Source organism: Condylura cristata, unplaced genomic scaffold, assembly GCF_000260355.1.
Source record: "Condylura cristata isolate star-nosed mole 26May11 unplaced genomic scaffold, ConCri1.0 scaffold00020, whole genome shotgun sequence".
In the NCBI taxonomy this organism is placed as follows: Eukaryota; Metazoa; Chordata; class Mammalia; order Eulipotyphla; family Talpidae; genus Condylura; species Condylura cristata.
Genome location: NW_004567121.1, coordinates 30,363,017 through 30,379,269, shown reverse-complemented (window position 1 = coordinate 30,379,269; position 16,253 = coordinate 30,363,017).

Here is a 16,253-nt window from a genome sequence, read left to right as displayed (position 1 = left end):
ATATTGACTTAGAATTTTGTAGACGACTACTGTGTTATTTAGATTGACTAAAAAATTGGTGACCGACTACTCAAAGTAATGGGTGAGTTAGGAAAAAATGCCCTTCATTCCAGTGGTGCACAAACTCCAGTATCAAGGCAACACAGTAGCAAGGTGACATAGAATCAAGGTGACACAGGCTGGAGACATAACAATGAGATGGTCCATAACAGAGCAAGATGGCCACCTCCTGAAATGTGTGAAAGGCCAGAAAGATGCACTGAATCTGTAGCCCTAGACTTTGCAGTTTGTCATGAATGAAAATAAAATTATACAAATAAGCAATAATCATAGAACATAAGGTGATCAATATATTCTCTGAGACTGAACTCAAGTATCTAACACCACTTATTTTAGAAACAACAGATACACAGTGATGCGTTTAAACACAGGGAAGCTCAGAGTGAGTGATAAAGTGTGTTTTTCTCACCTCTCCACCAGGAAACATGCTTCCAGCCTACTGATCACTGCAGTTATTCCATTGCCGTATTATAAGAAAAGCTCCATTTAACTTCACTCATACAACTTAAATATGCCCATTTTAATAGAGTGAAGAATGCTTAATTAGATATGGTATATCTTAATCATGTACCTCTTATGTAAAGCAGTCAATGATACATAAATAACGGTACATATTTTTAAGAACCTTTAAACAATTTCAAAGTGAAATTGTTACAAGTTTAATTTTCAAATAATCTTAGATGTTTTACTTTTTAGAACTACACATAGAAAAAGGAAATACTAATTAAATCAAAATTAATTTTTGAATATGTAACATATCTTCCAAACCCTATCCATTTCTTAAAATTAAACCTCTTCTGTCCTACCTAAAGAGTCAAGAAAAAAGTGTTCTCCCAGGACATATGTTGCACTGAGAATATCAATTGTTTTTGGAGTTACAGGACTCTGATAAAATTGTATCACTCCTCTATTAAATTAATTCTAATACATATATTCTGCCGTGTTGGCCTCATTAGGCACAACATATGCATGTATTGCTAACAGCATTTCTCATAACATAGTGATTATACACAAGAAAAAAACACTCCCCAGGAAGTGGAGAGGTGCTAAGAAGAAGAAGATGTGAAAGATGCCAGGGAAGGATTAATACATCCACCTGCACCAGGGAAGGATTAATACATCCACCTGCACCTGTTCTATACACAGGATAGCAAAGAATCTGACAAGCAGGCACATGAATCACTGATACTACGTAACTTCTGAGTCATTGTTTACTGTCTGCTCTCAACATCACTTGCTGAGGAAGTCACATGGCCATGGGCAGACCCCAAATCATGGGCAGATCCCCAAACTATCTTCGGGATAGTCAACATTACTGCCAAACAGACATGGAGGCCTATTGCCAAAGTTAACACTAGATAGTGAAACTAAAACATTACTGCTTGTAGAGCCAAGGAACAAATTCCAGACACATGAATGAGAAATATGGGGGTGGAGCCTCTCAGCCAATTCTTAGACTGACCTTCAATGCACTTAATATTAGTTAACTAACACTCATTGACTTCCCACCTTGTTCTGGTTCTCATATACTTAATTTAGTAGCACTGCCTAATAGCTAATGATACTGTATCTGAAACAGAATCATAACTGCTATGTCAAAATAGTTGGAAAACACCCCATATCTTCTGCTAATAGATCCTCTCAAAATGTTCAACATCACCAAACATTTACTATCCAATTTAACAACTTCATAGTGGTTGTAGCATGATGGCAAAAACAAATGTGTAAGAAGTAGAATCAATTGCAAAAGAGGGCTGTGAAAAAGTCATATAAAATGAATGTTGTCTTAATAGTTTTGGATAAAATTATACAGATAACAAAAAACATACATGTATGCATATATGCATATTTGTATGTATATTTGTATGCACACATATGCATTTATATGCCTATTTTTGTCTAAAATAAATGAAGTAAAATATTAAGACAAACTTTTCACTGGTTCTTTTTTTATGGGAAATGTCAAATCGCAAAATTGTCAATCATCCTAAAATTATTAAGTATTTCTTTTCAAGTAATTTGAAATTAACTTCATATTGGAAAATAAATTTAGAGCTCAAGCACGGAAAAGTTCATAAAGAAAAGAACAGCAAATGGATAACTCTCTTACTCTAGTAGATAATACTCAAACGCTGCTTTTGTACTGATACATGGTTAGACTAGGGATCTCCATTTTGCCATCCTTAACATTTTGATAGTGATTTGCTGGAAACACGGTAGCTACTCTATGGATTACAAGGTATTTAGCAACATCCCTTAACTCAACTGACTGGATGACTCTAGGACACATCCAGTTGTAAAAATAAAATAAAGTCTCTGACCATTGTCAGATTCCATGGGAGGCCAAAAGCAACTTCCATTGAAAGCCATTAGATCCAAATTGCTTGCTAAGTTACCAACAGACCAAATCTCCCTTCTTAAGTTACATAATGATTTCTCAACACACACACACACACACACACACACACATTTTGTAGGAATGTTCATTCCCAGATTTATACTTCAAGTTTGATCTCATCAGCTGATTATATTCTGTCTTTCCACTAGAATACAAGCAATGTTTGGACAAAAATGCTGCCTTATGTGTTGGTCAAGTTTTATAATTTAGAATAGCCTCTTGCTCACAGAAGGTACTCAGTGCATTTCATGAGTAGTTTTTGAAAGACTAGGAAAATTCCTCCAAATAAAAAATAAGTCAAATATAATCAAAAGGAGGCAGTTATGTACCACATATTCTTACATTAATTGCCTCTTTGTTTGATTCATATAGTGTTATAAACCAATGTTGCAGCAATGATAAAATAATCACAAAAGTAGCAATTAATAAAGTATATGCAAAATAATTATGAACAGGTGTTAACTTCAAAAACCATTAAGGGAATTACATTGTTAAAAAGTAGGTTTGACATCACATTAAAAATTTTAGCAAAAATATCTTAAAACAAAGCAGACAAAAAAAGTTGAAATGTGTATCAATATCCAGTAAGAATTAATGATCTTAAAATATTTGCCAGTTTACTCTTTATCAGATATTTTAAATGAATCATAAGTAGATAACAAATTAATAACAAGATAAATGTGAAACAAAAATTCTGCACTCAAAAACGGAAAAATGAACTCACTAATAAACTATAACTGTGAGATGACTAAGCCACCATATATTTAATGGAAGATATACTAAGGGCCATTCAGGAATATCATAAAAAAAAAAAATCAAGGGATTAAAGATAAGGTCACAGAAGAGATAAAATTCTCCTTATAGAAAGTGACAGTTATAGCAAAACAGCAATGAAAAGTAATATATATATATATATATATATAAGCTGATTCACAGGAAAGATCCAACTATAAACAATAAACAATATAAAAGATGAAAATGCAGAAGAGGTAAAAATGAAAGTATCTGTGATGGTCAGGCAGATACATAAAATAAGAGTATCAGACCAAAAATATTAACTTCACGGCCCTCCCTGATTGCGCAGCGGGTTAAAGCACAGCACTGAGAATCTAAAGCCGCTTCCGCATGAGTTCGATTCCCGCCTGCCCCGGAGGTGACCACATGGCGTGGCAGACCTCTCCTGACCCGCCCGCTGCTCCCCTCAGCAGTGTACTTCGTCGATCTGCCTGTTCTGCTCCCCACTCTGTCTCTGGTGAATCCTCTCACCCTCCGCATCTCTGGCCTGTACCCCAGTTCTGTATGAATAAATAAATAAATCTTTAAAAAAAAAAAATATTAACTTCAACCAACCAGGGATACCTTGACCCCTGGGAAGTTAAAAGGCAACATTTGCAATACAGTCATTATGATTAGGAATGTCAACACCAAACAACATACAGTGGAAATTATGGTGATGCAGGGAGAGACCAAGAACAAAATAAAGGGAGACTTTTACATATGCCTTGCTACCAATTCAGGTTTATTAAAGGATAAATTAAAAAATGATTACAAAACTAATCAATACTGGTTGTTCTTATATATTAAAATAAGTACTGTACCAATTATATAGATTGAAATAGGAGTATAACTTATGCTGCAAATAGAATATCATAATTTCTTTAAAGTAAAATTAATATTACCTGTATTTCTGATTATTATGCAATAAAACAACAAATCAATAGCAAAATAGACTTCTCTATTGTGCAGCATGTTAAAAATATCACTATCAAATCGCCCTGACAGCTGAAATATACACACTATGAAGAACTTGTCAGAAATGATGCTGAACATATTACACCTCATAATACATGGGGTAATGACAAAATAGTGACTTACACAAATGTAATAAAACAAATTATTTCATGAAGCAAATATAGAAAAAAACAAATTAGACTACAACGAAGATAGTATCTATAATATGTGAGGTAGAAAGCAAATTTAAAAAAGTAAAATTAATGAAAGCTCAAAATGCTGATTTGGTTTGCAAATATAGATGAAACTAGCATTTAATGACATAAACAGCAGTATGTCAGGTCATTGTTGTCACTGTAACAAACAGAATTGGATGGCCTATACTTAAGTCTCAGAGCTATCAAACTATCCCCAGCCATTGAGACCTGAGTTCGATCCCCGGCAAGGGAGCTGACGCACATGGCACAGCAGACTTCTGTCTAACCTGCCGCTCCCCTCAGCAGTGTATCTCAGTAAATATACCTGTTCTACTCCCCACTCTGTCAGTGAATCGTCTCAACCACTGTACCTCTGGCCTACACCCCAGTTCTTACATATATTAACAAATAAACAAACTAATTCTCTTAAATATATAAGAACTATGAAAGAAAGAGAAAAACTGATAAATTACTGAAGTAAATTTTCAAGACAAAGATATTTTGCAAAGTGATGCAAACACATGCATCTTCCCTCACCCAACTCCTAGCTCCAGTTTGGGATAATTTTAGACTCAAGTAAAAAGAAAAAAAAAAAAAGTAGAAAAATACAATCTCAACATGCAGAAGAAAAAAAATGGTAAAACTAAATAGTCATTTATAATAAAATAGTGGCAACTTATACAACAAAGAATTTTTCAAATTTTTCAAATTTGGCAAAGAAAATCTAAAACAATACAATATTGAAACATTAAAACAAATTTACAAAGCTTTTTTATTTTTATACTTTAAACCAGATAGAAAAATTAACATTAGGCTTGGATTTAAAGTGGTCAAGTTGATAGAGGAATACCACAAGACTGTCTTATAAACTTGGAATAGAAAGCATTTCATAAAAAGCTAAGCTGAATTTCATTAAAAGTAAAATGGGTTTATAAAAAATATTTTTAAAGAATAAATCAAATCTCAGACTGAGGGAATATTTGTAACACACGCATACTTCATACTCTGAATACTAAAATAATTTCCATAATTTATTAAGAAAATAAAAATAAATGCCCACCAAATTACATCTCTATTCATAATATCCCAAAGCCAAGATCAACCAAGTGTCAGACAAATACATTATAGCATAACTATTCTAAACATGATAACTTAATAAAGTAAGTCTGGACTGCCTCAGCTTCCTGTTTGGGGAAATTCAAAAACAAACTAGATGGCTGGTTCATTTGGGAATACAGATACATCACAGAGATTGGGAAAGCTACAGAGAGATCCTTATGAGTCTTTCCCTGAATACCAATATGAGGATTATTAAGGAGAACTCACAGACAGAGTGACAAAACCAGCAGAGAAGCAGTTACCTGAAAAAGTGTAGGAGGTCACATAGTCTGGGATTATTTCCAAGCTAGCTGAGTAGACAGAACCCATAATATAAATGGTTTAGATTTCTTAGAAGGACATAGCTTCATTAGTGAGAATAAATTATCCCTGGTATAAAAGGAAGCGTCAAAGCAATCAGTATTACTTGAAGTAATTTAACGGCATGATAGGCCCAGATTCAACACCACATGAAGGAACAGATACACACAAAATAGCAACTGCCAACAGTAAAAGAAACACTGACTGGCACCCAAAGGGACATTGCAAGACATGCAAAGCAAGAATATGTGACCCAATGGTAACAGCTAATCGTTAGAAATAGGGGGCCCTCGCTGGTGGCTCAGTGGGTTGGGGCACAGCACTGCAAGCCAGCCGCAGCTACGTTAGTGCAAGTTGGGTCCTCAGCCCCGGACTTAACCCACATGGCCCAGCAGACTTCTCCTGCCCCCCCGCTGCTCCCCTCAGCAGTGCACTTCGTCCATCTGCCTGTTCTGCTCCACACTCTCTCTGGTGAATCTTCTCACCACCCCTCTACCTCTGGCCCAGTTCTGTATGTATAAATAAATCTTAAAAAAAATCATTAGAAATAGGGGGGGGAATAGATGAATCAATAAAATTGATAAGAATATTTTGAATAATGGTTATTTGTTTAAATAATTTAAGCTTATTTTACATCATTTTGTGCCTTTTTCCATCTCAGCTGCAACCCCCTTGGGTTTCCCGTCATCAAATCACCCATGTGCCATCACCATAGTCCAGTGTACTTCTCTCCCTCCACTGTTGAATAATGGTCATTTAAACATCCTCCATATAAAAAGGAAATTTTAAGTTGATAAAGAGAAAAAAAAAGTTCTGGAAAATCAATGAATAGCAAAAAAAAAAAAAAAAGAAAGAAAAACAAAACTGAGGAAAATGTAGGTAAGAGTACATGAAGATATAAAAATCACTTACAAAATGAAGATGAGAAAAAACTGATAACGATATAAATAGCGATGTTCTATGGGAGATGATCAAGTAGTCTAATATATATGTGATTTAGCTACAGAAAAAGGGTGGTAAGCATAGGGGAGGGATATAAATACTTGAAGAAATAGTGACTGAAATTTTTTCATACTGAATTAAACTAATATGTAAATCCTATAGCACTGAAAGCATTGTTACAACATAAACAACAGAAAAATAACACTACACTAAGAAAAACCATTTATAAAAACTAGAAGATAAAAACAGAGACATAACTTTCTATGAGTGATGAGCAACACCAGATTAAAAGAAAAAAAAAAGATGATCAACAATAATTGCTAGGGGTATAGTATTCAAAATACACAAAGAATGTTTGTGTCTTCACAATCCAATCTAATTTTAAAAGTGTTCAGAAGACCAAATAGACATGGTTTAAAAGATAAAACAATGATAACCGTAAGACAAGATTCTAAACATAACTAGAGAAATGCATTTCAAAACTACAGTAAGTTGCTATTTCACATTTATCAAAATGGTACATGTATATGTATCTTTTTTTTTTATGCAAGAGATGAACGTTTTAGTGAGGATGCAGGAAAGACATAACTCTCAGACATTGCTGTTGGAAGGCAAAATGCCTCAGCTGCTGTAGAAAACTGTTTGTTTGTTCCTCAAAAATTAAACAGAGCTACCATATGACCCCACATTTCTGGACAAGCATGTGCTGAGATGATTCATGCACAGTAGTCAAAAAAAATAAATAAAAATGTTGAAGGAATCTATCTATTCAGGATAAAATAAAACAAAAACATATGGGTATTTATATCTAAACATACACACATTAAGAAGAAAGTATTATATAAGTGGGGAAATACAGATGTTTTCCATAAGAAGATGCAGAAATCAAAAACAATATACTGTGGGGACTTTTTTATTAGGCTTTAGCTTTTATAGTAATAATAGCTTCACAGTGAAACTGAGGGGAAAGTACAGAGATAATATTGGAAATTACAGGCATGCCTATGGGTAGTTCCCACCATACAGATGCACACCTTCACCAATACAACTGTGGGATTTTGAACATACACGATACTTGTAATTATTATCATCATCCTAGTGGGCGTGAAATCTCACTTCAGTGCAAGATTCTATTTCTCTAGTGACTGATATTAGCCATCTTATTGCATGACCAATGGTATAATTTTTAAGTGAAATATCTATATGAATCATTTGCCCATTTTTAATTAGCTTGCTTTTTTTTTTTTTGAGTTGTAGGTGTTCACTGTGTAATCTGAATATAAAACCTTATCAATATATCTGATTTACTTTATCCCAATCTTTGGTTTATCACTGTCTTGATAATGTTCATTAGTGCACACGTTTTTAATTTGGATGTCCAATTTATGTTTTCTTTGGTCTCCAATACGTTTGATGTTATATTAAGAAATTTGCCAAGTGAAAGTTCATGAAGATTTCCTTCTGTGTCATTCTAAAAGTTTTATAATTGCATTTTGCAAAGTTTCTGATCCATCCAAGTTGTTATACTTTTAAATGTGGAATAAGGCAGAGTTTGTTTTATTCCAGGGAGGTGAACATCCAGGTTTTCTAGCACTATTTCTTGAAGAGAGTATTATTGCCCCATTGGTTTCCAAATTCCTATTGAAAATTCACGACCATGTGAGGAGTAAGGTTTATAGCAAAAAAGAAAAAGAAAAACATGTTACATTATGTGTTAGGCCTGAGAATGTCCAAGTCCAGGGAGGCAAAATGCTTAAGTATTTAACATTGATAATGTTTAGGAGTAGGGGGGACTTAGAATGATGATGACCAATTCCATAATAATTAAGTAAACCCACAGGATGAATAGTGGCACGTCCTCTGTGCTTACCCTAAAATCTAAATGGAATGTCTTCAACATTCCAATCTGAAAGCCAAATGTCAGTTATAAATGTGGCAGTAGATGGTAAAGATGAAAGAAAGTAGAAACAATGTGAAAGGTAATGACAACTTCTGTAAGTAGAAACATTGAGAATGTCGAGTTTTATTCTTACTTCTTTATATAAAACTTTTTTTTTTCCTGGAAAACTTAAGGAAATGACATTTCATAAATGTTGGCTTGGCAAATACATTAGAATATGGGTCAGGCTGATAAATTACATGGAAATGGCATAAGCTAAAATGTTATGCCTCATATAGATACATTAAATGACTATTTGTAGAAAGTTAAGCCCTATGCATTAAAACTGGATTCATTTCTTCTGATTTTATTGAACAGGATTTATAGTAGAGTGGACACAGAGAGACCTTGATTTTTTTTTTCCTATATCCTTGCCACAAATTTCTTTGACACCTTGGAAAGTAATTTAAACTTAATAAAATGAAGATAATTGCACTTACCTCACAAAGATATAGAGAGCATTAATGAGATCATGTCTACAAAGTGATACAAAGTCTTTAGTTGGTAATATAAATAGCAAGCATAACTATATTTTTCCAGATGTCTAATAATGATAACTATAAATGTGATGAACTGAAAAGTTAAAAGGCTGCCAGTAAACGTAAAATGTTTTCATTTTAATTGCTAGGCATTTAAATGTTCCCTCTTGAATGTTTGGATTATAGGGAATGCACAAAAATGTTAATTATGAGTTCCATTTTAATAAGGACATGTCCCCTAAGTTTAGATTCAAGAGTACTTAACTTCTAGCCAAATAGGGGGAAAAAAAAAAACAAAAAAAAACTGAACTATATATCTTTTTGAAATTATGTCTAATAAATCACGGTAGAGATTTTATTAAGTACAGTGCAGCATACATTTTAATGAAACCTATATATTACTTCTTCAAAATGTTTCTTAATATGAAATAGAAGATCATGCCTTTAGCTCTAAGTCCCGTTACTCAATTGTCACACCTTCAGCGTGTCTTTATTCCTAAAGCCGATCAAGCCAAATACTCATATCTCCATGCACTTCCTAGCCTGTGAACTATTTCTCATTGCAGGAATACTTGTAATCAGACCCAAACTATTTTTAAGTTCAGAGTCTACACTATAATCCTACTGCTGTCAACCATTTATAAATTAAAGTACTTATCTTTGAAACGGAATTGCTTTTTACATTAAATGAGCCAGAAAAAGCAATGTTGATTCTAACGGGAACAGGCATGATAATCTCCTGGCAAAGATGCTTTTCAAAGTGCTGATTCTTGGCAGTTACGGTAGCTCACTGTCTACTATACTTGGCCTTAGGATAGGCCTTGCAGACAGGGACTTTGAAATGAGACTAGACATGAGGTCTGGACTCAATAAATACTGGAGTAAAGGAGGTCACCCTCTACAGCAACCAGCAGGGTAATTGCCTCCTAAAGGACAGCAGGATTTCACGTCATGTCCCGTGAGGGTGAGGGCAGGCTGGGTTGCACTGATCTGACTAGTTATTGCTGGATCTCATCCAACAGGTTGTCAGGATTCAGTAGTCCATCACCCTCCACATGCACAAATACAGAAAGCAGACTGAGAAAAAAAAAAAAAATCAAATAGCTTTCTGGAAAAAAAAAAAAACTGTCCTAGAAAAAAGGTTTGCTTCTCAACTTTCTTTTACAGTCCAAATAAATAAATCCATGTAATACATGGAGTTAAAACATAATGCATACTTCATTTATCCACCTTGACACTACTTGTATGTGTTTCTCAACAAAACTGATATATGAGATAGTTCTTTCTTAAAGTCAGTCACAATCCTAGCGTTACTAGGGAAATACTATTAGGGTATCAGATTTGTGACAGTTTTTTTATAGTTATATAGAAGATCGTTGGTGGTTTGCATCACGCACACACACCCCACATGAAGACACCCCCATGTACCATACCCCTCAGTATTACCAGCATTCGAAAGAATTAGGAGTTAGAATTTGGTCCGCCACAAATGAGATCCAAAGTGTGGGGGTTCAAGATAGAATACCCTTATTTAAAATGGAAAGTTTCTTACTAGCACAAGACAAATGTTTATGCACAATTTTAGGAGGTAATGAAAAAAAAAATAAAAGCCAATAAAAACCTCTTTTTTAGTGAGGAAGTGAGTTGCAATGTTAGATAAAAATATCTCTTTATAAAAAGGAAGTAAACAAAGGAATACATGTATTTAATTAAACACAACTTTTATCTAAAAATTGAAGGGAAAGAGGAACTCTGCTTAGTTTACAGTAGTTAGCCATTGATATAAAAGTCACGTAAGTAAAAGTTAATTGCATTGTATGCACTAGCAATGAACAATAAAAATGAAATTAAGAAAACAAGTCAATTTACAATAACATCTAAAAACCTGGAATACCTAGGAATCAATTATGAAATATATTGAAAGAAATCACAGACCCAGATAAATGGAAAACCATCTCCTGCTCATTGATTAGTAACTAAGTTTGTAAGGATGGCGATAGTCCCCACTTGACCTACAGACTCAATTCTTATTAAAATCTCACGTGGATTTATTTTTCCCAGAAATTGACAGGCAGATCTTAAAATTCATATGGGAATTCAGGGGGCCCAAAGTTAAAGGGAAAAGTTGGAAGACAAAACTCCTGATTTCAAAATTTAGTTCAAGGCTTAGCAAAGAATACTGTACTATAGGACTGGCTTAAGGATAAACAGGATTCAAATAATTAAGAGCTGGGAGTCAGAAATGGATCCATACATTTGTGGGTACATGGTTTCGATATACCCAATGAGGGAAATATTTTTTTTAAGAATTATTTATTTATGCATATAGAACTGGGGTACAGGCCAGAGGTGCAGAGGCGGTGAGAGGGTTCACCAGAGACAGAGTAGAGAGCAGAACAGGCAGACTGACAAAGTACACTGCTGAGGGGAGCAGCAGGCGGGTCAGGAGAGGTCTGAGCCGCCATATGGGTCACTTCAGGGGCGGGGATTCAACTTGCACTAAATCAGTTGTGGATGGCTTGCAGTGTTGTGTCCTAATCCTTTACACAACCAGGGAGAACTGAAACTGCTTTGTTTTGTTTTTGTTTTTTAACAACTAGCGCAGGGACAATTGGAAATTCACATACAAAAGGAAGACAACAGGACTTGTTTCATACAATACACAACATCTGAATCAATATGGCTTGAATAACTAAAATTGTAAACATTTTAGAGGAGGTGGGTCCTGGATAAAACAGTGGTTTCTTAGTAATGGACTCTAAACAACGAGGAAAAAAAATAAGTCTTTTTCAAGATTAAAATCATTGTTCATTGTCTTATTAGGAAAAAAGTAAATTTAAAATATAGTCACATATCACCTCACACATATGCAGTGGCTAGTTCCCAAAAGACAAGGACCAATATGTAGAGAGATTGAAGAGATTATACAATTGGTGGGAATGTGCAGCTATAATGAAGCACAAAATGCGGATTCCTCAACATTTGAAAAGCATGCACTACATACACACCAGGTACACCAATTTTGTGTATTTAACCCTCCAAATACAAAATACAAAATTAAAGAGTAATATGCAGCTTCATGTTTACTGTAGAATCATTTATAAAAGTCACGACCTACAAAATCTAAAAAGCCCATTGATGAGTAGCGAAAGACAGTGTGGTATACATATAAACGGAATAATGATCAGTTATAGAAAAACATGAAGTTTTACTATTGGCAATGACATACATAAAACTAGAATGGGGTTATGATGGGGCGGTGAGTGAGATGGGGAAAGAGACACCATATTATCTCACTCATTTGTAGAATGCAGAGAAATCAAACAGATGGAATAAAAAATAAATACACTTGGAGATGAGTTAGTCCTACCATACGTAAAGAATTGGTGGTCGTGGTGGTGGGGTGTTGGATGTATAAACCAGAAAAAGTGTTCAATGTATGTTGAAGGATTGGACTTCTTGGGTGATGAGTCATTTGTTGTTAAATTAGTTAAATTTGTGAATGTATATAAGTAAAACCTCTAGTGTGTGCTATCAAAATGGTAAAATTTAGGGTTTATGAATTATAATTCAATTCTAAGAATTGGGGAATTGTATCAAATTATATATCCATGAAGGAACCATGTAGAAGGGCACACATAAACCATGCCACTCATGGCATGGAATTATTTCTAATTTGGTTCTTTTTTCCTCCTGTATCACAGTCAAAACTTCTGTGAGATATATATTATAGGAATTACACTCCAGGCATGTTTCCTGATGTCAGATGGTAAGTGCTTATGTAATGGTAACTATTAAACTTTATCATAGGTTTTCCTACAAACCCTATTCCCACAAATCTCAGGGAAACTGATATAATTTGTGCTCACAAATCAAACGAGTCCTATCTATGGATAAGTGATGTAATCTCTCAGGAGTATTTCCCCTGCTAATCTCTTCTTTCCTCTTGACTGTATTTTCTTACATTTCTGTGTGTCCCCTAGCCCTGGCCATTCTTTTCTTGTTATCTAATCTGGCTCTTCCCCTTCATGATTTTCTTATATTTGATTGTGCCAGGGCTCAGAGTCTGGTTCATATTCTAGCTCTAGCTACACTCACTCTACCAGTGCGAACACCATCATCCACATGCTGGTGACCTGAAAGGTAAACTCCTGCCTTAGACAAATTTTCTAAACTTCAGAATCTAATATGTAACTGCATCCTCAGCATAACATTAGAATTAGGGCTCTTGGTTAGGTAGAATGTTTAAAACTAAGTTTCTGATTTCACTTATCTTTCACTGACTGCTTGTCCTACCCCACCCCCCAAAATAACCACCCTTTGTCAGTTTTTTCACTGGATCATTTTGTAGTACTTCACCTCTCTAGTTACACAAGACACACTGATACACATTTGCCACGCTGCACTGTAACCTGTTGCCACAAGGGAAGAGGGCCTGCTATTCCTTTCTTATCTTACTACTTTGGTCTGATTTCATTAAACCTCTTTCTATAGCCCCATAGGTCACTGAGGTGATCAATATTCACTTTTTATCATTTTTTTCTTTGGGTTTTAATTTCAATAGTTCCTATTATTTCTTATTAAGTGAGCTGATTCATTTCTAAGTATCGAATGTTCTGTTAAGCATATCCAATGCATACGTAAAATATTTAGCTAAAAGTTTGTATTTTTTCATTTTAGAGTTTTTATTTAGTCCTGATTTGTAGCTTTGAAATTCCATATTTGTTATCACCTGATATCAAAGAATATTGCCAAAAATGGAATGATAAACAACATTTAGAAAACAGAATATACATTGGCAAACACCAAGCAAAAGCATACAAACTTTACATTTGATCTTAGCCAAAAGGCCAAAAAGTGATGCATATAAGCTTTACAATGAAATATTCTTGATTTGACCTTACTGGTTAAGCAGACAGTGTTTTTAAGATGGACACGCTTATGTGGTTCAATTCATATTTAATTTAATTAGTTATTAGGGATGTCTATGTAGAAATGACCATCAAAAATAATGGCACTATAACAAAAACATGTATGGCAGGGATGTAGGTCAGTGGAGAGACAATATAAGGTGAAATGGGACCAAGTTTCTTGGCTACAATGGTCACCAGAATAGAGCTGTGGAAGTGATCTACAGTTCCAGAAATCAGTAATATTGGGGGGAATACAATATTAATACTGCCTAGTGCCAGAAATAATTGTGTGCAAATTTTTGAAATTATCAAACAGGCAAAAATACAAGAGGAGAATTCAATATTTAGAGATACTGGCTTCAAAGAGATTTTCTATGCTAACTATATACTTATGCATGTATATTTAATTTGCATTTAAAACTTTTATAAAACAAGACATTTTATGTGATTATGTCCCAGTACTTTGTTTGCTTTTCTGTTTATATGCTTTCAAAATAATATTTTGAAATCTCCAGCTCATAAAGAAAATGTAGTCTACCCAAATTTAAGTACACATCAAAAATGTAAATGGCATTTTTACTAATATATTGTAAAGCTAAAGTAATCTTTCCTAAAATATCAATTATTAAAGGAAGTTAATTCATATCAGTAGTGGAAAGATTTAATTGACTTTGTAGTCTCATATCATATCAGAAATTGTAATTATAAAATCATTTGCAAGGGACGATTAAAGAAAATGTAGCCAAAATAAAAGAAAAATAAAAAATATATGGTAGAAATTTTATGAATAAAACATTATATTGCTTCCCTGGATTTTATCAATATTGTTATTTATTGTAATTTCTTTTCTCATTATGAATAAATGTTTACTAATTTTATATTATTTCTCCAAAGAAGTTTTTGTCAAAATTGCATTATGCTTCAGGCCACAACAGAACAGAGTCTGCACACAAAATTAAATACACTTTTAATGCTGAAATAAAAAATATAATTCATAGTCCAGAAGAACTTAACTAACAAATGTCAAATGTCTTTACTGCAACCAGTAACATAAACACACACACATACACACACACATTAAAGCCTGCCAATATATTTATCAAAGCATCAAACATTAAAGATATGTTGTTGGAATTTATGGAATTAGTGTTATTTGATATAAAAATTTCCATAAAGAATTACACACACACATACCAAAATTCTCATGGAGTTCCTATTCTTTGACTCAGTGGGAAGGCATATAAATGCTTCTCATCACTATATAAGTATAACAGAAGGGGAGGTTAACTAAATTCCTAGTATAGAGAAACAAGACCTATTTAGAAGAGAATTAGATGGAAATTAAAAAAAATAATAATGAAATGTGTCTTCAAATTGTAAAATTTCTGATTATATCAAGTTCCATGATAACATTAAAATGTCAAATAGTGTGACCTTAATGGTTTACAAAATTAAAATAGAAAGCACACCTGAGAAGCACATGCAATGTAGTGTCTGTGGCTGAATGTGTGTTGGTTAATTTGTCTTTTCTGCATTTTCTCCTGGTCCAATTCCTTCTTTCTTCTGCTCCCTCTTTCAGGCTTTCCTGTTTCTGCGTTCTCCTTTCTTTATCCTCTTCTTTCTGTTCTTCCTTTCCTTGTTTCTCTGCATTGTCCATCTGCTGGAAAGGATTCTCCAAATTTTCCACAATAAATCTTTAGAGTTTTCAGACCTAAGTCTTACTTTCTAATGAGATCAAGGGCACCAATCACTGGGAACCCCTCAGGATTCCTAGCATTTAGGGAGAACCTGGCCCACATGGGCTGTAGACCACTTCCATCACCAAATAGTTGTGTCCTTTTGAACAGTGTATGATCTCATGGATCCACATTCTCCCTTTCTAAGATGGAACTGGATTAGATTATTTTTCAAATAAAATAACACATTAGGAAACATGGCTGGAAGATAAAATCCCCCTATTTTTAGTGTTAACTTTGCATTTTAATAAAAGTTTTTTGTAACAAAACTATTTGAACCCCCTAAAAAAAGGAGAACAGCTACTAACTTTAGTGTAAATTAAAAGGATGAAAACACCTCTGAGGTAAAGTTGTCAGATCAGAGCGGAGACATGCACAGAGTCAAATTAAACAGGCACATTTTTCTTCCTGATTCAGGGACGGTCTTGTAAAAGGGGCA